General features: G+C 37.8%; 3 long non-coding RNA genes across 4 annotated transcripts; 1 reads left to right on the top strand and 2 right to left on the bottom strand.

The window, feature by feature from the left end:
* Positions 1 to 823: 823 nt before the first annotated feature.
* On the bottom strand, positions 824 to 4,583 carry LOC147755705 (uncharacterized). Of its 2 annotated transcripts, none has more exons than XR_015328891.1 (3): positions 3,873 to 4,583; positions 2,987 to 3,096; positions 824 to 2,833 (listed from the first exon to the last, which is right to left on the bottom strand). It is a non-coding gene; the product is annotated as an uncharacterized LOC147755705 (long non-coding RNA). The 2 variants fall into 2 exon arrangements; XR_015328890.1 differs by lacking the exon at positions 3,873 to 4,583 and adding an exon at positions 3,584 to 3,859.
* Positions 4,584 to 9,489: 4,906 nt separating this feature from the next.
* On the top strand, positions 9,490 to 12,384 carry LOC147755706 (uncharacterized). Its single transcript, XR_015328892.1, has 2 exons — positions 9,490 to 10,195; positions 10,877 to 12,384. It is a non-coding gene; the product is annotated as an uncharacterized LOC147755706 (long non-coding RNA).
* Positions 12,385 to 12,830: 446 nt separating this feature from the next.
* On the bottom strand, positions 12,831 to 13,698 carry LOC147755707 (uncharacterized). The gene is made up of 2 exons (XR_015328889.1): positions 13,247 to 13,698; positions 12,831 to 13,088 (listed from the first exon to the last, which is right to left on the bottom strand). It is a non-coding gene; the product is annotated as an uncharacterized LOC147755707 (long non-coding RNA).
* Positions 13,699 to 23,742: the final 10,044 nt, after the last annotated feature.

The following is a 23,742-nucleotide window of genomic DNA, read 5'->3' on the forward strand; positions in this document are numbered from 1 at the left end:
GAAGGAATAACTAATGCCCTGTCGGCTGAGGATGTTGCCCGAGCGTGATTCATAATTCATCTCCAACGCCAGCGGCGTTTTGCCATTCAATAGCAATAATAGTAGTTACCTCAACAAGTACTTAATTACGCTGGGCGTAAGCGTGAGGTCGGTGAAATCTGCTGCTATCATTGTCAACGTGTCTTCGAATTGATCGAAAAGCGAAAGTTATCTCGTATACTACTATATTTACAAGTGGAAAAAAGTCGCTCCCCCCACTTTATTACATCAGTAAGCGGCTCCGTTCTCCAACTGAAGGTATTTCCAACTGAAGACGAGGCTCAAAGCTCCTGCGTTTCACACAACCTGCTGTAATATAATTGTAAATAGATGGACGCTAACAGGCACCTGATGCGATGAATAGTCATAAGTGAAATGGGGCAGTCTGGTAAGCACTTGTTGGAATAATTATTTATTACCTGTCATCTTATGCAATATCAACGTGATAATCCGTTGTTACTTGTCACAATGATTTATATGGTACGTACACGGGTATTATACATCTTCTGCTTTAAGGCCGTTCATGTTTCTTAGATAATTCAGGCTTCAGAGTGCCTTCATCGTTCAGTGGAAATTGTTGCTAACGGCTCTCCATGTCGATATGTCTATAAACCTAGCAGATGCCATAACATGTTCGTTTATCTAATCTCACAAGACCATATACTTGGGCTTTAGATGTGTTGCTTTATCACTGTAATAAGGCAAATTATCTTGCCTATAGCTGAAACATGCATTACTATAAAAAGTATTGAAAGCAAGTAAAGGGATGAACGGGTTAGGGGACACGAGGCGCTATAAATATGTCTTTAGAAAGGTGCGATCTGAGATTGATATTGCCGTACTATATAAAACATTTTACTTTAAATGATCGCCAGTGTATGGGTTTGAATGGTCTTCTATGATTTTGAAGCAACTTACCTCAGCTGTCAATAGCTAAGCCACTAGCTCGTATTACTGAATGTACCGATAAATATAGTAGAGTTACAAATTTATTATATCCTTTATATATTCAATATATGTTCACGCTTTCAAAAATATCGGTGCTGACTAGCCGCCTTCAATGAAAGTTCTCTTTTCTTTCTTTTCGATGTTGGTAAATAATCGTCTAGTAAAAAGTATTACGACTATAGAAGCGTGACAAACGTCGATATACCATAGGGTAGTTCCATCACATAAAGATTATATGTATATGTGTAATTTAACAAGAAATTCCTAGAAACCGGAAGGGCGTAGCGTGCAGATGTAAAAAAAATTCATTTATAATGGGTATAAATTAAAAGTTCACGATACGAGTGTCTCAGCTCATAAACCTGAAAATAGACCTGAAAATCAACATGTTCACCAATCTACCCAGACTGCACAATTCGCGCAATCAAGCGTAAAATCAAAAGGCGTTGGTCGTAGATCTATTTGCATATCGTTATAGACAATGGTGCACGTTAAGCTAATATCCTGCTTCAGAAAATATTCGCCCAGTCGATAATTAAAAAGTAGCTATTATAGTGAAAGTTATTGCTACTTATAAATATAAAAAATTAGTGTTATTGATGGAAATTTCCGACTTATAGGAAAATTTGTTTGGACAAACCATTGTTCTGCGACAAGGCTGAGGTTGGATTCGATATAAGCTATTTCCTTGAGATTATAAAAGGCTACATTTTGTCCGTTTAAATCGCCTCTATTTTTATCATAATGTCCGACCACCCGAAAGAAATTGGGTACGTTTAAGGGAATAAATTCGAGGAAATTCTGAGACGTTTCGCGTGTTGTCGTTGTTCAAGTGGCATCGCAATGCGATTTTTCCTTCTAAGGCTATATATTGAACATGGTCAAAAACACGTATACATTGTGCAAATATGTATGACGGTAGTCCCACCGCTTTTCTAAGCTATAAAGCCCTATGATGAGGACAAAGCGCTGATAACTGGGAGAAGCCTGGATGCTTCAGAAATATTTGGTTTGGACATGCAGATGGAAAACGCAAAAATAACAATATTGACAATAGGAAAAACCTCGTAAAAATTTTACTTGTCGAATTCTTATTTAAGCACAGATTTAATGAATTACTTTGCATAGCCACAAGATTAAATATGAAATGAAAACTATTTGATAACTAAATTTAAGTTTTTTTTACACTTAATCGTATACAAATGTATAAGCTTAAGACATTAAAACTGAAATCCTATTCTAATACTGTACTTTCAGACACCTGGAAGCAAATGAAGATACTTATATCCAAGTCCTATCAGATTCTAGTAACAAGGCCTTACACGGATTCGAATAATTATGCAAACGTACACAAAAATTCCCTCATTCGTTTTACGCACACGAAAAAGAAGACCTATCAAGAGAATTCCTTTGCAGCGTATTTATGTATATCGACTGTGTACATAATTCGATACTGAGAATTCATGCATCGTTTCCTGAACACGACAATGACCGTCTGTCGCTGCGCCGAGCCATTGCTCTGCACATAGGCAGTCTTAGTTTTCTCGACCACGAAAACCTTAGGTTGTTGACCAGAGGAGCCACCTCTTTTTAAGAGGATCTTACCTCCCTGATCGATGGTGGTTCCGGCGATGGTCAGTGAGCCACCGGTGCTTCCGAAATGTCCAACTCGCCGCTTAATAATGACGATCTTCTGCTTCTGTTGACGTGGAACACTTTGCTACCTTTGCCAGCGTGAAAAAGTTTACTTCTACCCGCTTGCCACAAGCTGCTGCTGCTGCTGCTGCTGCCAACTCGAAAGACCCGCGGAAGAATCGGTGTGGACGACGCGGATTGCAAAAGCAATCTGAACAAAACAGATAAATATTACAGGCAATGTATGTAACTCCCAACCAGTTTTTCGAACACATACAATAATGTTAAATAGGACAATATTAGACCTGTCCATGACAAAAGGTAAGAAGATGAACACAGTACCCCATAGTTATTGAACACTTACCAAACGCTGCGCGGTAGTTGGAGATATCGATATTTGGACGGGATTAGCATCTGTTTGTGCTGCGGCCAACCTTCTGTTTCGTGTGCTAAGGTTAAGGGCAGGCGTGCGGACTACGACATACGGCAAAGACAGTACGTTCAGACAACAAAAGTTATCATTACAATACAGATGCAGTCAAGTCTCCATAAAGCAGACAGGAACACATTGATACTGTCAGGTATTCTCTGCGTTAATCAAGGTGAAAACAATTAATCGTGTGCAACGTAAAATCGCCATGCAGACGTTTAACAATACATAAATACTACGTTATACTCTTATATAGATAACTCGTATTAACTCACTGAATGAGCCGAGAGGGCCCTGAGGAAGTACAGATGTCTAAAGCATGATTTTTCTTAATTCACGATCGTACGTAAGTGCGTTGCTAGCATCATAATCCCTCTACATTTGTCATGCTATATGACATTAATCGTATTGGGAGTAATATTTTTTGCGGAAACAGCCGGACAGAAGACATCTTCGTTTCCGAGAAAGGTCTGTGATGACATAAAACGTAAATCCTCTACCAAAGGCTCCGAAAAAATGGTAAATGCTCACTTTAGAAATCCGTTACGCCAGCTAATTGATCCGTTAAACTTCAATACCGCCACTTAGAAAGATATTCGGCAGATTTGCAATATGCTCTCATTGATTTCAGCCATCGTACAACCAACGTCACTTTTTCGTAAGCGTCTATCTCTGAACGGAAATTTTCCTTTAGCGTTACCTAAAAAAAAGTCTACGCATCATTAGGTAGAAATTTAAGCCATTTGCAAAATACGCATATTTCATCTCCTGGCCTACTACACAACACGAAATTTTGCCTAAAAAAATAAGCAAAACTCACATGGTACAAGGTGAACTTTCGTCGGTAGTCCGCCTGCACGTTCATGTTCACGTATCGCAATTATTGTAAGTTTGACGATATGATGCGACACAGTTTGGGCCCAAACACGAAAAAGGAATAGATACTAGACGCCAATATAAGTTGAACGTCGACGTAATTCATACGAATCGTAGTTATAAAACTCTCTGTAGATATTCGTGTTTATTTGGAAAGCGTCCGTTTTTAAACTGTATGTGCTTGTGTTGACGCCTGTTCTCCTTAGCGTTCTACTAATAATTCTTTAGATAATAATATTAACTTTTCATTCGTTCATTAAATAAATGTTTGGGTTTTTACGTCCGATACTGCTATTGCACGTTGTTCATTCAGCTAGGGACTATCACCATAAAACCCGTGTGTCCTTGCAAAGTTTAAAAACAAGTGGGCTTAGGTTCAAGTCTGGGCGTCGACCACTTCGTTCTGTATTGGCAGCCATACTGCTGAAGGAAAGTCATTTTATGGTTTAAGTACCGGACGCAAAATACGCGAAACAGTTTTTATCAGCACGAAAGAAGCCATGTTTACGTCGTTTTTCATGCTAGATTATCACCCAGCCCTAAGGCTAGTAGTAAGCAAACGCGTTACCATTACGCCATCATGGAAGACCGACACTGCGTTTCATGGCTACCTGCCGTTATTGATCACCATGTATTTATGCATGGTATATGTTGAATGACAGCCACATTAATTTTGGAGGATGAATCGTTACTGCGGTATGACTCTAATTGATATAAACTGTAAATTGCCGCCATGCAGCTACTACTTATTTTGGTTATCGACAACCTATCAGCCGTTACGTTTTCGTAATTTTGATGAAAAACGTCGACTATCTTCTGAAGATCTTCTGTTGCTGCATCACCTCTCTCACTAAACTGCAGTGACCTTTCGAATTATGCAGCTACATGGTACACTTTCTTCATTTTATAAACTCGATTTTATCTCCTCGAGGTTTTCCCGTCGATCGTACTATTTGTTTGATTTTGTGCGGACATGAAAATAATTTCTCTTGAATCCTTGTTGTTTTCCTATATTGGTATCGTTTTTTACTGTCAGCGTTCTTCCTAACTACATTACTAATACGAGCGTATATCGCTAATGCAAAGCTCATTTAGATAGTTCCCAATCGCTAACTGCGACGCAGCTCATTGTGATGACATGTAGTTAGTAGCCTTCCACTTTCGTTGAAGTCCAATATGGGGAATAATCCCTTCGCAGACTGTTATGAGTAAAGGTGGTACTAGATCATAACGTGTGCTGCTAAGATTAGCAGGCAAACAGGGTAACCACTAAGCTAGCACGTAAACTTACTGTATATAGCTATATCTCGTCATATATAAAACTAGACAGGATTTGTGGCAGTCTAGTAACTCTTCCGGTCCATCATTAACACAGTATGATATTTGTAGATATGTTTGTATCGATGAACAGAACGGTACGATTTCCATCACACACCTGATATTTCGTCAAGTGGATGACTTCTGTTGAAGTACATAGCTTAGGTTTAAAGTACAGTGGATAAATTGGCCAAACATATAAATCTGTATATACTTCAGCTTTTACCTCTGCGCCCACTTCCGTCGGTTATCATTTAGCTACCGGTGCATGGGGTGTCGCTCACAAAATGTCGTTACCTAATTTCACCTAATCGCTGTTCTAAAAATTTTCAGCTTAGAGAAATTCATTATGCAAGTGACAATGACTATTCCGCAACAGCATATCGTAAAAGCATAGCTTTTCTTTCCCTTGTCCTTTAAAACTCATTGCAGATTCGTTGTGCGTGTACTAGATAAAAGAGTCCCAGTTATTTGGTCCTTTGCAAAACTGTTGAAACAGGAAAATCGTTTGCAGCAGTTAGCACTAACCTGTTGTCGCCTCTTTGCTGACAGCTCTTCTCTAGTAAAGAGTCAATGCTTGCGAAACGTTATTTTCTCACCCCATTCTAACTTTCGCATTCGAATTTAAATCATTCCCTCTCTTAGAATATCTGTGCCACTGTCGAATTGTTTAGCATCTCCGAAGCGTCCAATGATTGAGTGAATAGAGTTACAAATCATGGATAGTAATTCAAGAGAGATTACGTCCTCTGCATTCAATCTGCAGCCTTGTAAGTGCCGAGCTAACTACCCTCTAGGTCCCAACCCGCTCAGTAATTTTTATGCATTTACGACAATCACGCCTAAGGCGCAGTTGATAGTCATTTGAATAAAACTCAACATGAGATCTGAGATCCTCTCTAGGTAGACTCTGATGATGACATGCAGGAACAAATGATTGTTGCATAAGGACTTATATTATTATAGAGCAGAAAAAATAACCGATGATCGAACAACGATTGTATCTTTTCGTTGGCGTAACTTCTTTGAGGTACCGGGACAGCTGTAACCCAGTTCATCGATTTTGAAGCTACTTAAGATCCATTACTTAGTGGTAGGACCCGATAAGGCCGAGTAGTGTTATAGTCAATGTTGAAGTTTAGCCGCCAACTGGTTATCGTCACTTACTGAATTACTTACCCCTAAAAAATTAGAACTAAGCATCAATTTCCTTGCAGCACCTTTTTTACCCTTAGGACACATTTTGGGAAAGGATGAAAATAATCATAACTCTAGTAATAAGAGGGTTATTTTATCTAAATCTCTCTATTATGTGCAGACATTGTAAGTTTCACGCATTAACGACGGTCCTGTTTTAGAGGGCAAAGTTTGCCTCATATTGGTCTCAGCCGACATGTCTCAGGAAGCCGACTACAGTATTTTTGTTCGAAATTCATTCGTATATTTATAATAGCCCTTTGCTTCTGTGAAGAGAGGCAAACAGCACGTAAACGACTTATTAAAGAATTAAATCGCAAAGGCTTGTTTCTCTCTTGCATAGTCAGTAACCAGAAAAAAACCTTTGAGCGAAAACCAAAAATGAACGCATTAGATCTTATAGATATTCCATTATATTCTCAATAGAAAGTCCATAGGACGATCTGGATGTAGCCTCTGGGTTCTAGTGGCCCTGTGTGAAACACTATTTGGAGCTCGTCTTATTTTTATGAAACGTTCCTATCGCTGTTGTTTATGGTCTATTAATGGTCTCTATGCTACACGATATGCAACAAGGATAAGTATCACTTCTTTTTACCCACACGCCACTAAATTCATGAGAATAATATTGTCCATTTCGAATTACTTGTACTAATAGGTTTCGTCCCATTCGGAAAAAGAATGTATGAAATTTTTTTGCAGGCTTAAAAAAGTTCCCATATTGATTCCCATTACCGTGCGCTTAACTAGAGACTTTCAGCCGATTTTCCGCTTAGATCAGTGGCTCCAGGCGTGTTAGCCTCAGACAATAACATATCGATTTACTTTACTTAAGAAAATGCTTTCTTCTTAAGTAAATCCATAGGACTGGCCAGAAATATAGCTCAGCAGTATCGTTCCGTACCCTAGAGTTTTAGTTCTTTTCTGGTCTCTAGAGCTAAATCATTACTCTGTATAAAGCAACGAATGTACAGCAGGTTCAATTAAGATCAAACTGTAGACTTAGCCTTTTTGTACATTCGTTCTTCATGCACCGTTGCCTGTTATGACCTGACCTCTGCGAGAGTAAGCTCCGCACAGGAGCCATTACAGACTATACAGTTGACGCCAAAGCCTAGAATTCTGAAAGTCGATTGATCCAACGTTAGTCAAGTTACATAGTTAAAATATAGCCAATACTAAAATGGGAAAAGGGAACATCTTTTTCTAAACGGCAAGCCCAATAGCGCGGCAACCCTATGGCCCCCTACGCAACATAGAACGAGAAGACACCTGCTATCTCCCCGTATACGTTACGTGCAGTTTATACGAAACAAAACATATGTGGAAAAGGTGGACGGCTCTCTGCGTCCACGTCAATTTCTGTACCTCGAATATTCTACGTAGCACTTCCAGCATTCCAGACCATAATCATTTGATGCTTTAACCTAGGCAAGGTATTTTCGTCGGCTAATTGCTTGTGCATAGCACGAAAAAAAGTGCCTGCGTATGATACATGTACGGGAAATTTAAATTCTTTTTATTGCAGCCAGTCACTTTCATATGTATCTTGCTTTTCGAGCTGGTTCGATATCACGTTCGCTTGACTGATTTTTTAGGTTTTAGACTGAGTTTTTTCTTTTCGGATTAATTTCGAATCCTCATTGAGTTTAAACGCACTGATTCTAGCTGCTAGAACCACTTATTCTGGTACAGCTTCAAGCAGGACATTGAATCGTTGACCTTCGACAGCCACTTCGATGACGGCGAGAAGGCACATCCTTCAATGACTTTTCGATGACGGACTTTGCCTCTCACTTGAGTTATGGCAATATCGCTTCATTATTTGTGAAGCATTGAAATTCCATAATAATTTGTGCCAGTCGTATGCGGTTCCAGCTTGATTAATAGGCTGACTTCAGAACAAAAAAGGCAAGCTGATAAAGACGGTTTATTATCAAAATTTTATCTTTACACAGGATACATTCAAGCTTTTGATAAGCCGACACGATTAATGAAATATTGCCACTTTTTCTGTGTGAAGAAAATGTGTGAAGTAAAACAGCGGAATAACTGAGATTTGGTTGACACTGTTCAGCCTGAAGTGGAGCACGGCGAATACCTCAGTTCAAAAATGAAGACTAGACCTGTGCTGTTATTGAAGCACTATGGTTCAGACAATGTTACAGTTAAATCAATAGGTTCCAGATATCACTAGAAAGTCTGTTAAATCGAAACACAAATACAGCTATATATACAGTCAGGTGCTTTTTCTCGCACTCTGCCGATTCGCTTGATTTAAGATACGCTTCTAAGATTCAAGAAACCGGTCATTTTTGAATCGTCAAGCATTTTTGTTATTGCCGAGTGGGATAGAAGTCAACCTAGCAAGCGAATATCGGGACTCCTTTGTATGTAATGTAGAAACATTGTTACCGAAGAACTATATAACATGAGAGGCTTACGAAAGCTATTTGCTATATAAAACAATATAAGAAAGGACAAACTTGGGTTAAGCAGCGAGACGTGCGCGATTTAATCCTATGAGATACAATCTCGCTGGTATTTCACCTTTATCAGGCGGAGCTCTGTAGAAATGCTTAATTCTGACAAATGACTACTGTTTTAAATCTAGAACAATGCTACTCACGCATAGCTACTATCGCACAATAAGGCTTTAACATTTAGTGAACCGTAACATAATATTTTTGCCAAAGACTTTGCCAATCGGCCAAATCGACGGTGAGCTAGTAATCTGACGTGAAGACCAAAATTCGTTCTTCTATTCATTACGCGTGCTATTCCGTTTTTATTTTACTCTGTAAATCATCGTAAATGCGTTGTACATCTCGTTCAAATAGATTCTACTAAAATTAAATTAGCTTCGTCCAAATGCTTGAGACCTTTATGCTACCTTAGGCCGAACATAGTATCAGGTTTGTTACCCTGCGGTCATTGGGCGCATGCCCGTATTTTATGAAGGGGTTTCGGTTATTTGTTTTCATTTTTGAATTTTGCCGCCTCTCGACGCTCTTCCAATAACCGTATGATTTGGAAAACAACAATTGATTTAATTGTTCCTTATAGGTTTGCTACGCCGTTTCATAGGTCTGTTAGAAAACTTGCGTATGTGTCAATTGAGATCCAACACGACTACCCCTGGAAACAAATCCGGAAACGTCGAAGAGGTAGCCGGAAAGCGTGCAATCTAAAAAAAATATCCAGTGAAAAGTAATAGCATAATCTGGAAATCCAAAGTCAGAAACAGGTTCTGCGTGATGTCCCGGCAAATCCCATCACTGTTTTAAACTGTGGCAACCTTTTTTCTAAAGTTAAACAGACTATTGCACTGAGCCCAAGGAAACTCAAAAGAGACCAATGTTCGATTAGTGCAAAAAGGCAGGTAACGGTTACTTAATAAACCGTCAGTATAAACAAAGATAAAGTTTCATATATGAAACCAAAAGACGTTCGAAAAATCTAAAAATAACCCAATATATGGATAGCATAGTCTCTCCGTTCTATATATTATCTGATATATTTAACAGGTGTTCGACTCAAATCATCATTATTGAATATAATACGTACTGCTCTACACGTTGCTACGAAGCAGATCTCGTTGAATTGGCGGAAAACGATGCCTAGTGCAAGAGTAAATAGTGAATGACTCTGAGTTGTCACTTACCAACTTGTGTAGCGCCGTCGCAGGCCCTCTTGCTTATAATTACTATTTAAAGATACTAGGATCAAAAAACCTTAACAATTAGATTTCAGGTTAGTTTTACCGGACTAAATTCATCGACGTTTCGAACAGACGCTCCGTTGCAGGAATTGAGTTAGTTTTAGAGTTCCCATTGTGGCTTGTTCCCATGCGTCGTACTACCCGGCTCCGACTCGTGATGAAATATCAAAGTCATAGTAATTGTGACTACCATAAAAGTAGCAATTGTGACTAGTGATGACTGTAAAGTGATATTGATTTGCAAAAAAAAGTACAAAGAAAAGATACATATGTGGCAGTTCGAGAAGTACGACTTGGGTTCGTGGTCAATCTTGATTTATTCTAGATAATTTTTCGAACCATTCAAATTATCTGAACCCATGGTGCCGGTCAAAATATCAACTTTTTTGACGTAACCATTTTATCTTATTTCACCTGTTTTATTCTGTATATATATTGCGTGATAACTTCTTCTGACCAGATCGAACACATCACTGCTGCAAACTGTAAAACCTTAATTTCCAGAATTAACGGGTGATAAATAACCGTGATGCGATCCTCAGAAAATAGTTTTCCCTTTCCTCACAAATTTCGATGCTATAACAGAGGTAGTATTTTCTGAATTCCTTTTATGTACAAACATTTCAAATTAAGCACGACCATACCCTGTTCCCTTACCTCCCAAATATCAGAGAATACAAATTAGCTCCCAGCCTAAAATTTGTCTATTTCAGTACTCACTTTTCGAGAGAGGTTCTTACTGTGCCATTATTCTAGGCTCTGGGAGACATGGAACTACCACCTTGAAGAGCAAGCTGTTATAGGTGTACCTCAGGCAAACAGGATATTTATAGGAAAGAGAATCCTACATCATATAGTGGACGATAATGAGGTTTTAAATTGTTGCGAAGAGATTGTCATCCAACAATGCAAACTAAAGTTTACTAGATTAATAGAAGAAAAGATATCGTATATGAATCATGAGGACTTTTTTTGATGATGACACACTTTCTCATACAACGTTGAAGGTGCGAAGAGCACTCTCCCAGTTGGGTTAAAAAGTATCCTTTATGAGTCGTATTTACCGTACGTTTTTTTCTCTAGATTATCACCTGTATAGGTTGATGCCCTATTTGGTTGACTCTTGGAGGTTAAGGAAGTTTCTGCCTAATTAAGCTGACTTGAAGAGCCGATAGTTTTATAGCCGGAACATACAAGTAACAACGTATTGTAGAGTATAATGGCAGTTATCTGATGCTCGAGCTCTAAACATACTGTAAATAACTTTTCAGAACTATATATATATATATATTTTTTTTTATATAAAGAGAGAGAGAGAAAATATAGTCGATCCGGTCAGTAAAAATAAATAAAAACAAAGTCATAATTTTTTCTCGATGGCTATACAACGGCGGCATCAGATTTGGTCTAGTTCTTCATAACGTAGTTATAAATTGTGGACAGCGAATTTTGATCCATTTGGCGTTATTTGTGGCCATGTCGATGGCGACTACGGTCGCTGATGGCCACCGCAGCCAACAATTGACTGACCTAATCCAGTCGCGACTTGACGCTTGTTTTTCTCGAAAAGCCTTCGATCCGACGACCCTCATGCGGTGTGCGTGACGCAGCGGTCATCTGTTTATCGTCGTTCGCCTGGCTATCGGTCACTTGGCTAGCTGATATAGGGAATCCACCCGAAGCGTATTAACAGGGACAACGACGAGATAATACAGCTGAGCCTCGCCGAAACAAAGTAAAATAAATTGTCAAAGACGTCACTACAACGAACGGCAAGCGTCGTAGCTGTAAACACTTATTAGTAGAGTCATCATGCTTGAAACGATACGATAAGCTTGCGGGCGGCAGACATCGCTATAGTCACATACGTCAGCTGCAGTAAAAATATTGATCGGTCCCACATGTACAACGTTCTATACATATACTAGTATAATTAATGTTGATTAATTTTAAAAATAATTGTGATGACCATGAATAGTCACCGGTTCGATTTTCGTTTGTGGTTTGTATTCGTCTGCCAAGTGAACTTTTTTATTCAATTTAAAAAACCACTTTATTAACTGAAGCTACTGCAGCAACTTCGGAAAGCGGTTGCATTCGTACCTAAAACACCCAGCATTCCGATGTAAAAAATACCCAACATGCGATAGCTAATGACAGAAGGGAGACCTGGCAAGAAAAAAGGCCAAATGAATAAAGAAATAAAATGTAAGGCAGTTTATCCAATTACGTTATTTAAATTAAATAAGCGTTTATATAACAAAAAGAAGGGAGGGGATGTTTGCCATAGAGGTTTTCTCACGCAGATAATAAGTGAGATGATGAGACCTCTTTGACGGAACCAGGGAAATAGTTTGAAATAGGATAGAAACCAGGGAAGCTAGCAATTTGGGCTCTTTACGCAGCGATCTGTACTGGAAATCATGGGCGAAAGGAGTGAGCGCTGTTCAAAGAAAGACAGTAAGGGTTGATGAATGGGGGGGGGGGGAGGAGGTCCGATGGATGCAACAATAAGCTAAAACACAGATTTCTATTAAAGCGGAGGATGTATTGGTGGAAGGCAAAAAGCTAAAAAGTACCTTCAATTCAAGTACATTATAAATACACAATAGTTTGGGGAAAATTGGAAGTTTGCCGAAAACGCTTTGGACACGTTCAGGAGAAAAGTTAGCCATGAAACAAAGAATATTTATTAAAATATACAGTATACGTTTTCGTATTTGATTTGTCTACTGCGATCGTTTGCCATTGACACAGGTGATCGGAACACAGATTTCGGCAGCGCTCATTGCGTCTAAGGCCTTGCCCTTTAATCTTCTCGCAACGGCTATAGTTATGGCAACGTAACGGTCAGTTGCCTTGTGGAGCAAAGACGGAATGCAACATTTGTAACAATGATCTTAGATACGTCGATCGATTGGCGGGCTGAAAAGATTCGTTCAGAAAAGTTAAGTCTGAGACCTCACGTAACCGACGTCTTAGATCGTTGATGCGTTCTTATTGGTTCGTTGTTCGTTAGTGAGGTCACTTTCAACAACACCCATTTCCAGCTCGAGTAGAATGTTCAACATCGAAGATCTTACCAGTGAAGCCTGAAGTGTACAACATGGTTATTTTCCTGACGAGCGTTATTTTGTATCTCTTTCGACCATATTATCGGGCGAAACACTTATATATACCATCGCTGGTCGAGATAAAATTCCAGCCGAAAGCTGTATTTCGGGCCCTGGGTCACCCATGTTACAACTATTCGTGTCGCTTTCATTTTCGTGTCGTTACTCGACGGCTAAGGTTGTACAAGCTGCACAAAGGCACTTTTGCGACGGGGCAAAAGCTTTCGAGGCAACACAGAACGGTCGATGTCAGGGTAAGACCATCACATGGCTTTGACTTTGCATTATCATTCTGTTCGGTACTACACGCCTGCGAATGCTGGTTGTTATTGGTGAAAGAGAGGCAGGTATGCGAATGAAGGGAAAAGTTCATCACGACAAATGTCGGTACACATCACGACGTCGATATGGTACGCGAGGCAACGAAAGTCATCTGGGAATACTGCCAGCTGCCCCTGAGCAATTAGCCTTTTGTATACCATAGTTGAAGTGTTAAGCACTGGGGCCGAGAAAAAGAGAAAAGAAACGACGCATGAAACTAACGAAACCACTGCGGCTCCACTATTTTGTTGTTGTTGCAGGGTGTTTTTATGTTTTACGTAGTTTAGCAGTATAATTTCCTCACTTTATAAAAGGAAGCTATTAGTCAATCGTAGTCTTTTTACATTACGAATATACGCGTGGGCATAAAACGATTTCTGACCTAATTCGATATCCAAAAGCCCTCGGCAAAAGCGAAAACGATTTTGTTGCAGGGTTGAAACTATCAAAAACTACGTCATTAGGTTTTTTTTTTTGTTCAAACACTGTTTTTCAGTGTTATTTGTATGTAAGATATTTTTATTTGTAGCTGTATTTACTACGAAATTTGCTCGGTATAATTAACTGGACTAATGTTGACTTGTATGTATTTTTTTTATTATTTGTCTTAACCTACAGTATTTACCGTGACGACGCAAAAAGATCGAATTTGAAATCTACCTTGGCCCATATTTAGGGAATTCAGTTACCTATAACCAGCGCACCCTTATTATTATATTATACGAGCTACCAGCGCATTCTTTTTGGCACGTTTGTAATACTCGCCTGAACGCTGAAGTTATCAGCTTGTGCGATATACTTTTTTACCCATCAATAACAGATCTGTACTTCTATTATCTTCTGCTGCAGTTCATAATAGTTGGCATGTATACACGAGGTAAAGTAAGGCGTCTAAAGTGCTTGAGTTCCTGACAGTAAACTCCATGATGATCCGTTTCCAATAAGGTTTACCACAGTAAATATAATTGCTTTGTCTTTAATTCAAATTAGTTACCATCCTTTTATGACCGCTGAGTCTTCTAGAGAAGCTAAGGATAGAGACGCTGACCTCTTCAGATGCGCATACCGTGAGGTACTGACAACATTGGACTGGCGGAAAAGTAGTGGCTGATTTTGTTTAGTGCTTTTACAATGTTTTTTGTCGATCTTCGTTGCGCTAGAAATTTTTTTTGGATTACAAGATTCTAGACTAAGTTCAGATTTCAAAGACGGATATGCCATGGATCACAAAACAAGATTTTTTACATTTTCTATCCTCCTCTTATTGAGGTTTAAAAATTGTTCAAAAAACCTGCGATAAATCTAGCGTGTATCACGGAAATTTTTGTCGGCGTAGAGTACTACCCAAAAGTACGCTTCTTCTTGTCTTCAGAAATACAATTTTTGAATAGTAACTTGCTACATTTAAAAACGGCGCTTTCGACCTAAGGAACGCGCGCATTCCACCCGTCTTCTTGACAGGGGGGTTACCTTGAAAGTTTGTGAAGTAGAATAACTGATAGATGAACTTATATCTCTTACCAACAGATTCCCTACAATATGCAGAACAAATTCCGTAGGTGGCGCTTATGTTGTCTAGCCGTCAACAGTAGGTCGGTTTCGTAAGTCCACGTCCTTCCATCTATCTTTGCGGTCTGGATTCAAAGATATACTTTGTCATTAAAACCAATTTATGACAATAACTGCGAGCTCACCCATAGTACCCAACACTTGACCATTAGCAAAAGACGGAAAAAGCAAGCAATAAACAAAAGTGCCATCATTTCTTTAATAACACAGTAATATAAGCGTCACTTGTAAAAACATTGTTTTCAAATACAGATAAAAATATTTTAAAATCGAACCCACAATCTTAACAACTATGTCATTGCCTACGATCGCGTGGCACAAAAGCGCGTCCCGGCAAAAAAATATTCTCAACTCGATTCCTTTTCCTCTTAAATTTTTCAAAACATTGTTTTTACGTATCTTGATTAGGGCTGAAGTAAATGAGTAGGGCCTGTATGGTGGCGCATTTTAGTAAAAAATACTTGTAAAGGAACTACCAACTGTCCAGCATTTGAATAGACTGTTTCTCGCCGCACTCATATATTATATAAGGACGTACTAAAGTACACAACAAAGACATCTATATTAAGTAAGCATAATTTCTCGGTGGATAGACAGTGTTTTCATGAAGCATAATGATTAGGAGAATAGATACGATATGCCCTTCTATAAACTAACCATTACCCTAGTAAACGTAAATATACCCATAATTATATACAATGTTAACTGTGGCTTTAATAGCTCCATGGGGTACATAGGAGGCGTGTCTAAAAAGCTGTTTCATCACAGGTGTCTATTTGACCATGGGTCCTATATTTAGCCCGCTTCTTTGAACTCGCCATGTGGAAAACGTCAACCTACAAGAGATAGTAAAGCAAACGAAAGCAATTATTTTCAAATAAAAATGTAACGAGCTGATATCAGCGTGTAAGTATAATTATAATAAAACAATGAACGTGCACAGTGAAAGCTATTCTTCATTTAAGAATATTAGCATATTTGTAAAAAATAACGCCCATAAGTACTTGAGTCGGTCCTACCTTAATGTTGAGTACTTTTGAATAGAAAAGGACGCTTTAAAATTAAGGATTGTAATTAAGGTTTGCACAAGACGGTAACGGAATTTTACACTGTGTTACTGCCTGGTGCTACCTATAAGGCTTTTAGAGAAATTTCGTTCTTTTGGCGTGATATTAAGCTTCATCGTTCTTGACATTATTAGACGTAAAAAATTAAGTAATTTCAGTAGAACCATTTTCTTCTTTGTTAAAAGGACGTGCTAATGTTTTATACTACTCTATAGCACCCACACTTCAATGATCTCTTTCCAATTACCCTAATTGGATCTAAGGGTCTCTAGTTACATTCTATCCATACTATTATGAACTTCTGAGACAAAAAGTTTCAAGTCGTTTACGTAGACTGTAATAGATAGGCATCAAAAATGACCAAATCACTTTATCATGTAACGACGGTTCACGTCTCGACTACGCCTGACATTTAAATAGCATAGTAAATTTTATTAACTATAAAAATTTGACGGAGTATCTCAGTTCAGCTAATTCGATGAGTGTAACATCGAGTAGATAGTCTCCAAGGACAAAAACAATACTCCAGGATAAAGGTAACAAGCAAGACAGTTTGGGGACCATTTTTAACTAGTGCCTATTATAAATGCATCCACGTTCATAATCCACAGTTACTTGAGTGGGGTAAAAAGTTGGATATCATTTTCTTTTTTTTTTTTTTTGAATTTCTTGTATTGGACATGCCTATGTTAATAAGCGATTTAACTTTTTCACAATGGTGAAGCATTTCTTCAGACGACTGGTACTTCCCAGCTCGAAACAAAACGTGTGCGATTATGTTATGCTATGCTACAGCACTATATAACAACTTCATTTAAAAGGCGCAACTTCTAATGGTACAGATTCAAGATAAATGAGGGCAAAAGAGGCGAGCGATTAGAAGAGAATAGATTGGCAGCCCTCAGGAAAATTGAATGGGTCGTAAATTTTTTCATTATTAAGCAATTTTTTACAACATTTTGTAGAAGTCTATGGCTTAGCGATAGACGCTGTAGCAAGACCTTCATGGTCCATAAAATATCCTCGTTTCAAATTTTTCTCTAATCTATTTCGTTTGCTCTGTTTCAACTCGCATTAAACTGCTTTCCAGCCAACTAACTCACTAAAACCAGTTTACAGTGTCACGCAGTGGTCGTTATCGTTACTATTAATCCAAAATTAAGCACGACAAAATAGTAAAGGCAGCCACCACCGTGTACTAGTCTCAAGCTGAAAGTGTTGCCTGGGATGCCATTAGTAGTAACACTCGTTAATCATTCAGAGTGCAGCATCGGCCTTCACAATGGCCAAATATCACTTGGCAGCAGTTACTTTTGCATAGGCTTATTGTACCTGTTCATTTTTCCCCTGCAGGGCTATCTTTCATGGTATCGTAATAGACTGCCATCAGTGGTGTACATTTCTAGCGAACAGTTTATTTAAAATAGGTGTTTGTTTTTGCAGTGATAGAGTATATCATGCTAATTCGGGACATCGATTATAGTCTATTGTATTTACGCAGGTCACATAATTCCCAGGGGAACTGTCCTATAAGCCACTACTTCGAACTAAAGGGAGGAGCAGTACATCGTTGATTTAAAAAGTACGAATTGGATATTGTCAACTCCTGCGTTAGATAGCAACTGCTCGTAAGTACTTAGGACATTCATCTTGCCGAATAAATACTTATGAAGTTCCGGAATTGTAAGATATACCCTCATCAGATCGTATAGTCATTCTCAGATTCCTATAAGATCGACTGTTTAGGCACTAGATAGGGTACTTTATAATTGGTTACTATGCGGCGGCAAAATATGAAATATGAAAAAAATGATATATGAAACATTTTTGTCGAGCTTCTACGAACGAATTCTCTGCGCTTGTAGGTTTTTGCTGATCTCGCTACAGAAAAAAGCTGGCTTGAGGGGAATGGATGAAGGTCGATAGTCAAAGAGACAACTAGAATTACAGATAGGGAAAACATATCTCGGGTCAGTATACATGCAGACGTTTACGATGAAGCAACCTTTAGTTCAGCCTAAAGGAAGTACAATACCCGCTCTTTCCTAATTGAATACGTTACTTTCACCTAACCTGATGCTACAAACCTAGTTTTATACAGCATAAAACAAAAAATTAAACAGTCAACTAATTTCTCTCATAGATTGCACATGCTTAGTCGCTTATTATTACATTTAAATAAATATCTTATTAACCAGCTTACGACTATCGAACGGTCGAAATAGTTTTTATTTTAATCTCTAATTTAATATTGAATTAAAATTATCGTCAATAGTTTAAACTTTTTTTTATCTCGACTAATATTATTTGTAATACGCTTACTTAACGATACCTAGATACAGTAGAGAAAACTGCATGAAAAATAAGCAGTTTCATCGATCTCCGAGCGAAAATCTCGATCCGAAACCGAACGATAAAGAGGAAATCAGCAGTTGCTAGCTATACTTTACGACAATTGCTTTATACAACAATTAAGTTTATCTGATGAGTTTATAATACTACACGGATTGTAGTTTCAAACTCATATTCATGGTTTATATTACAGTACATAAAGAATACCAATCTGACAGCCTCAGTATTTAGCTTCTAATATATATGTGTTTTATTGATTTTTTATGTGCAATTTTATGTGATACATGATCACGCAAAACTGTTAGTGCCTCTCAGTCTTTATGAAATCAAAAAAGACAGGTCTCATTATTTATTAGAGATTTACAATCAGATTTACCGCGTATCGTTCTTGATTTTTTTGGAGTAAAGCTTCTCCACTTACTGATAATGGAAGCTGCGCTCAGTAACTCCATCAGAGGAAAACAGTTTTTTAGTTTCATTATCAAACAGTCAGGACACACTAGATGGATCAATCAATTTATCAAAATTGTAAATGCTATATATTTGTCAAATTCTACTATTTTCGATACAGACATTCAAAGCGATGGAACCATGTTAAGCTAAAAACGATATTTTGTGGTGTCTTACAGCATAACAAATGGACATTAGTTATGAAAATTAAACGCATTGTCTTACCAAAATGAGTCAATCTTTCTTTTTGATACTTTTATAAAAAAAAAAATCAAACCTGTTGTATTAGCAACAAAAAAGCCTTGTCTTCTCTAGAATTTCTACAAAAATAACATTAATTTTTTTTTTACCAGGCTTAATACACAAAATTACCTACTTGGCGCTCGGCGAGAAGGAACGTTCGTGTACTAACAACTGTTTTGTGCTACTGCGTAAACGTAGATTCGATATATAATGCTCAAATAAGATATATGCCTCGATTCTGCTCGTTAAGTACGAGCAGAACTTTTAAACTAGCTGGCCGCGTCGGATTTCTTTTGCAGTCGAAGTATTGGCCGTTTTTTGGAAAGCGATCTAGCTGAACTGCTACAATATACACATGTATATTATCGGTACCCCTTAAGACACCCTTAAGGCTTACTCGTTGTAAGAAGATACGTCTTCAATGAAAATCATCCATTGTTTTTTTCACACATATAGACAGGCCGAAAAATGTTAGCATTGACGGACTTATCTACATCAAAATTGACCGCTAATTTAGCTTTCGACACAATTTTTGTGAAAAGAAGGTAAGTTCTAAAGCCTAGTTGTTGCTGTAATTAGAGCTGAAATTTTGTTGTGTAGAATGGCCGCCTAAGTGATTGATGACCTTTACTTATAGATGGATACGTTAAACTAGAATAAGTAGTTTATTTTAAGGTGGAACTCCATTGCACTATTATTATAATATCCGTATAATTAGTAGGACCTCGAAATAATGGCAGTAGGATTTAGTTTTCATAATACATTTATCTGATAGCTGCGCTAGACCCACGTCATGAATGAAAATGTAAACCTATAAGTAGATTTCTAGAAATACTTGAGAAATTTTATTATAGTGTTTACTAAGTAAATCGCGAAAAATTCATGCTTTGCTTGTAAATGTGTCGATACAATTATGCTTACCTGAGCCTATAATAAGGCTCGCTCAATGGAAGCACTGCGTTTTCATTTCGTACGGCTGACGTCTTTTATAGTAAATGTAGCGATATTAGTATTGAAAATGTCTAGTTCTTAAGGTTTGATTTGACAGTACGTTTGAGAAATGCAAATAAGGCATAAAGAAATAATGGATACATGAAAGTTGACGGATGAAACCATAGCCGTAAAATGATTTATTACATAACTTTATGTGTCAATTTGGATACCAGTTAGCAATCTTAAAAGATATAGGAGTCTAATAGTGAACTGGCTTGTTTTCTTATTGCATTCAACCTTTCAGCTAAAAAGTAGAGATACAAACAATTATCGAATACAATCCAAAAAAAAATAGTCTTCAATAGCTATAACCAAGCCTCAGCCTTATAGCAAAACGTATCATGCCGCGGTCTGCAGAGAACCGTAAAATACTTATAAGCTTCAGCTCTCTTTTCCACTTTAAAGGTAGCCCTTCCTTTTGTCTTTTTAATTAGGAAATTATCCATACCCCTAAAATCTTACAACAGATTATATCAAAAAATGCATCGTACATTTGCCGACCATCGATACATTGAGACTTTTTTTACTCGAGCTCACCGTGTTCGAAACGAACCGAAGAAAACTCTCTTGGGTCACTGTACAGTAGACCTGTCTGCGCCACGCAGACGTATTCCCTTTATAAACAGACTTTAAGTTAGCGGAACGATCAAAGATCTACCTGATAGTTACGTCCAAAGCAAATTGAAAGTAAGTTTAATGTGAAGCGGATCTCACACCAGTAGCTGAATCTGTACACCACAAAGAAGTCACCATTATTGAATATATCCTACTATATAGAGTATTGTTGATTTAAATTGTACAAAAACAAGCATAGCTAAAAAATATTTTCTTTAACGATTTGATATATTTCATGTGGTTAAGACATATCGATTAGGCCACTTTTAGTAATGGCTGAAGGAGTGATTTTAAAATCTCCTTTGTGTTCTCGCAGTTCGATTACCTACCGTATTGTGACCAATCGTAGGTTCAGATTCTAAAGGAAACGTTCTCTGCTAGATAGAGCTAATTCAATTGCATAGAAAAAAATAGTAAGTTTAACTAAATGATATGTCTATGAGCATCTAGTAAGACCTTTTCAATTTCTGGTAGTACGCGCTTGAACCTATATACTCATTACCAGGCACCATTGATGGGTTAAAGATGTTGCCTATTTTAGAAACAGTGTGGCTCTTGTACGATCTAGAGTATAATGTTCCATAGAAAAGCATTGTCTGTGTTCGTTTAACACTTCGTACTGGCAAAAATTCATTCGCAATTCAAACGAAGTGATTTTACGTATTAAATCTATTCATTGTGACTATAACATGGTATAAAGTCAACATTTGTATAAAATCTAACTTGATAAAATATGTATATCTTTTTTTTGAGTGATATATATTATCCACTGGTTTGAAGATGTTCGATGCCGTTTTTGAACGTACCCCCGCCTTGGAACAAAGTAAAGCGTTCCGATGTTTCAACATCGAACCGCTTTAAGTATAGCTTTTTTACATAGTTTTATTAGACATTGCACTTTGCCCCGAGCCTTTGTTGCTAAGGTTTTCGTCTGTATGTGCACTAATAAAATAGGAAAAAAATAAAAGGTTATATAAAATAATAGATATTAAAGGAAAATATATATATTTGCCAGATGTTCAATAGATACTACAGGTCTCGACGTACTGAGTATGGTCGGTAACACAAAACATACCGCTAGCGATATAAATATATTATTGTATTTTCGATTAAACGCAGTCAATTATCGCTGGAAGACAGATACCTTTCGCTGCTTCACTGCAACTTTCCCCGCATGGATGCGTAAAATCAACGATGCTTAAACTCGTTTTGGGTGTCCACATCCCTGTGGTGTTTGTCTGTCGTGTAAGACGGAGCCCTTTATAGAAAACGGAGATGAATGCTATCACAAGCCAATTGACAATTTCCGGCATGTGTGTGAACTAGCAAGTCGGTGCAATGTTTGCCATACTAACGAGGGCCATACGTTCTCCATTTTTTTTAATGGCTCGATCGGCTATCACGTTCGTTACTAGTTTGACTGGTGTGAATGATGCCACAATCAGCTACCTTATTATGTAAAATAGTTGATGAAAACTATGACGAAGATTAAGGTTTTTTTTTAATATCTATATGTAGAATTGAAATTAGCAAGGAAAAAAAACTTTAGCTCAAGATAAGTTAACCGCGATAAGGTCAAGATCAAATTCAATGCTGATACCTATATTTAAGCACATCTTCGAACGGAAAAATATTTTTGCAGCGTGTTCGCAACCCCGCCAATGACGGCAGTTTATAAAGAAATACACTGTACTGTAACATACATCACCGGGGCGCTAGTTTAACTTTTGTTTTCTATGATCGTTAACATACAAAGTTCTAACTTAGCAGACCAATCAATGGTGTTCCCAAGGCAGAACTGCAACAGTATAACCACTTACTGGACTTGGCAGCATATGACCCTCGACGCGAGGCCATGAAACGTTGGTTCATGTCTTGCCATAATACGCAATCTATGTAAGTAGTTTAAGTTCGGATGTTGCAAAACATTGTTGCGATAAAAAGTAATTAGCTTTCTGCTAATGCTGCTTAGGATGTAATGCGCAAAACATTTTAGCCTTCAGTGACTCCCGTAACTGGGTAACGTAACGATACAGATGCGACGTGCTTTGAGTGCCAAATGCCCATCTCTGAATGCTTTGTCATGGTAACTATATCTAACAAGCATACTGCTACGCTAGTTCAAATCTCAGCGCTGGTAAAAATAACCGAGGAGTACTCATCAGGAAAATAAAGAATAAAGGAAAAATGTAGATTTAAGGAAAATAAGGTATTATTATATCTGCTTGTGACATTACAACCTGACCAACTAAACTCATGTGAGGTTTGTTGGAAAAACCCCACATTAGTTTAGTTAGTCAGGTTTCTAACGAGGACAGATTCTCGGAACCACCTAAATATATCTACAAATAGGAAATTCCGATGACTTATTTATATAGAATAAACAACTAAAAGTTTCTGGCCAAAAAAAACCAACGGTTCGAGTAACAGTGAACACCCAGGCTGGCAAATGGTAGCTTGCAAGATATCCTACCTTACCATGCTTCAGAATGCAGATATCTGCTTACACGTAAATTATCCGCTATGAGCTGTCCTTAATGGTACAATTTGCACCATAGGGAATTAAACAATCTCGAGTTGATTTCGTATATAAGTATAGAACCTTCAACAACAAAAAGTGACAGATCCTTACGGCACTTACTAAAAAAAAAAACTTGGATTTCAAATTGTATGAATAACCTGCTCTCAAATAACGGGCGCAAAAGGACAAAATGCATGGTTTTCTGGAAGTTAGTCCAAACAATCACTGTAATGAGGAGCTTATTTTTTTTTACCTGAAAAAAGCGAAACACTTAATAGTGACGAATTGTCGACGCATAGCATAGAACTTTTTGGTGTCTAGATGATGTTCACTTA

The sequence above is a fragment of the Varroa destructor genome, unplaced genomic scaffold (assembly GCF_002443255.2).
Source record: "Varroa destructor unplaced genomic scaffold, Vdes_3.0 BEIS01000005.1, whole genome shotgun sequence".
Classification (NCBI taxonomy): Eukaryota; Metazoa; Arthropoda; class Arachnida; order Mesostigmata; family Varroidae; genus Varroa; species Varroa destructor.